The sequence below is a fragment of the Balaenoptera ricei genome, chromosome 16 (assembly GCF_028023285.1).
Source record: "Balaenoptera ricei isolate mBalRic1 chromosome 16, mBalRic1.hap2, whole genome shotgun sequence".
NCBI classification, from domain to species: Eukaryota; Metazoa; Chordata; class Mammalia; order Artiodactyla; family Balaenopteridae; genus Balaenoptera; species Balaenoptera ricei.
In genome coordinates this window covers 17101467-17104929 of record NC_082654.1, presented here as the reverse complement: position 1 = coordinate 17104929, position 3463 = coordinate 17101467, and positions in this window count along the sequence as shown.

Here is a 3463-nt window from a genome sequence, read left to right as displayed (position 1 = left end):
TATTTAATCATTCCCTATTGTTGAACACTTGGTTTGTTTCCACTCTTATAAATATGCTTCAGTAACTCTCCTTGTTCCTAAATCTTTGAGATTCTGTTGGTTTCTTAGAAGAGATTCCTAGCCTGTCAGTCTACAAATATTCATGGGTGACTCTTCTGTCCCAAGCAGATTTCCTTTTGCTTTTCTAGCCTGATCCTGTGGGTGCTGTTAGGAATACTTGACTATGCTACCCTTGATTCTGTTCACCTGACAAGGGGGGCCTGTTTACCCCCATCTTGTCTTGGCTTCAATTGTACCTCTGGGCCCATGGCATGTGGGAGCCTCTGTATTATCATTTGGTCTCTTCTCAGTATCAAGTCTGTTTTTCTCCTTGAACTTTCCTCTCCAGCTACCCAGTCTTTCTGGGACTATGTGCTGTGTTCTCACACCTAAACTTTGTGTCTTACTCATTCTTATAATGTCTGGGGACTGTGGCAGGAAGTGTCCCCAGAAATTGGACCAAGGTCTGTCCCGAGTGTGTATGTGTATGGGGGTTGGGGGGAGGCAGGTAATCCCAAAGTGTCCTTATAGGAAGATAGAAGATGGAAGTCCAGGTGGAGATAGCAGAAACTGGCCTGACTGCCTTCTGACCATTCATTTCTTCAGATGGACTGAAAGAGGACTTGAGTTTCCAGAGCATGTCATTAACCTGTTCCATTGACTATTCCTGAACTGTGGACTTGAAAACCTCTGGAAAAGGCTAAAGTTACTGTAGTAGAGTGATTGCATGGATGGTCCCAATTATGGTCTCCCTTTGCCTTGTAACTTTGTAGTCCCTTCCCACCCAGATTCTGGCTTAGCTATGACACCTGCTTGGCCAATGGCATGCTAGCAAATGTGATGCAAGTGGAAGTGTGTAAGTGCATGCTTATTTCCGTCAACCCTCTTGTCACAACTCTGACAATGTCAGAAGAACATGGCAGGGCTAGACTGTTGGGAGACTGTAAGAGCTGTGAGGACCTAAGGCCATCCTAGACCAGCCAGCCCCCTGCCCCAGTCTGCCAGCTGACAGCAGACACATGAGCAAGGCCAGACAAGATAACAGATTGAAGGTTGAGGCCCCTCAGATCAACCAAACTGACCCATAGACTTGTGAGAAAAAATAAAGCATGTGTTAAGTTTTGGGATTGTTTGTTACTCAGCAATAACTAACTGGTAAATACATTAATACTGAAGAGTAGAGATAAGGAGGGCAATGGAGGAAGAAGACAGGCAGAGGGTACAGTAACCGATCAAAGCACTCAGAAAAACCCCAGCTCTGAACTCACATTAAGCACCACTATGCAGCCAGGATTCCACCCTGTGGCTGCCCTTTGACCTCCAGGGTCGAGCTTGGCTACCCCTTCACTGTAGGCAGACTCCCTTCTGGGTCTCCTATTTAGCAGTCCCAGGAACCAGAGTTGTGAACTCTTGGGAATCAGATTTCTCCAGAGACCAGCTTGTCCTAATTTTGAGAAAGTTCTGGAACCGTACAACCATCACGAGAGAGCCCTGGAGTCCCTGCCTGAGAATATTGGGGACCTGCCCAGCAGCAACCTGATTTCCTCCTTACCTCGTCTACACTTTTGTCTTCCCCCTCCCACGTGGCTGACCTCCCGAGCTCAGGCTTCACTGGTCATCCCTCACCTGAAGCAGCCTGCAAGAGTGTATCCCATTATGATCCCATTACAGCCCCCCAAAGCCGGCAGCACCAGGTTGCGGGGGAGAGACAGGTGGTCATCGGGCTGGATCAGTCTGCCTCCAGCACAAATCACCCCCCTTCCCACCCTGTTTGCCTCTCACGTCCTGGGCATGCACAGGGCTGCGAGAGGCACCCCTTGCGGAATTTGAAACACACAGACACAGCTCATTCAGTGCAAATAAATGGCCATCCTCTCTAGTTTCTTTTTCCTTCAAACTAGAGAAATGCAAGTCACCCTCCACTCTTCCCTCGATATCACATGGTGGTTTCAATCTCATTATTATTGCATTATGTGTAGCACATCTGTTACTGGTCAGGAGCCAACTATTTAATTCTATTAGATACATCTATACAGTGAAGTGATAATCTACACCAGGTTTGTGGAACAAGCACTTAATACTTGGCAGCAAGCAGCCAAAGGCTTGATACTCAAGTAAGAGAGTGTAGGAGGCCCATCATAGCCGAGGGTCTCAGGCGGCCAGAAATCTCTGTGGCATTCTTCCCCAGGCCAACATTCCATTTGGGAAAGGAGTCCGTCATCAGCTTGTTCCAACATCTGCAAGATATTGACGAGGGAGGTGAGGAGGGGAGGGAGAGGGGAAACGTTTACCTAACCAAATGCTAACTCTTCCAAGGGGATTCATGTCAACGCAGACTAAATGATGTGAGAGTTTCAGGCACATGTGGTTGTATTTACCCCCCAAGAAATGGACACAGATTCGTGTCTTGTTCAGTAACTGCAGCGCCTTAGACGTGCCTTCTGCAGTTGCCCCCGAGTTCCTACTCGTGTTTCCTGGCTTCATCTCTGCACATCGGGGAATGGGTTTGCTCTCAGCACTGGGGCACGCAAATAGGCGCTGTGCTTGGGAATCTGGCCAGGGCTCTGAACCCCTGGAAATGCCAGCTGGAACAGCGCACCTCTCTCCCAAACAGCGCACCTCACCCCATCTTGCCCAGGACCAGTCCACAGCCACACTTGCTGCCTTGCGCCCTAACTGGCCACTTTGTGTCAACAATGTCTCTTCCTGCATTTTCACCTAGAGGGCTGGAGGGAAGGAGACGGAATGATGATAGGATCTATGTCTAGTTTCCCCTCCATCCAAGGGGAAGAATCACTTTTAAATCTCAAAATTGATGAAGGGAAGTGGGGAGGGGTGGTTCGAGAAGAAATCAGGTCTCGTATTTCATCGATTCTAAGTAAGATGTCATCAATTTTAAGAAGCACCATCATTTTATATACCACTAGGAAAGAAAAATGCTGACTCCCCAACTATGATACGCCATCAATTAAAAACACATCCCAATTTCAGAGATGTTAAAGTGTGGGGAGAAAAATGTGCAACTGAGGATGCCCAGCCCCAGAGCTCCCCCAAGACTGGCCACTTATGAGCTGTGTGATGGTGGGCAAATTATTTAACCTCTCTGTGCTTCAATTTCCTTATCTGTGAAATGGGAATAGTGAAAGCCCCTGCCTCATACAGTTGTTGCAAGGATTAAATATTAATGTATGTAAGTGCTTAAAGGAGATGTGTGTTTACTTATTGTATGACCTTGAACGTGTTGCTTGTTTCCTCAGCTACAAAATGCAGGTAGCAATCCTATTGCATTTACTTCCCTTTCATGTGGATCAATGTTTAGACCTGCACTAACCAGGTAACTAGGAAGGCGGGTGGATAGGGGAACCATTTAAAGGAAAGAATCCATTGTGATGAGTGGACACACATGCCAGCAAGACGGCCTGTC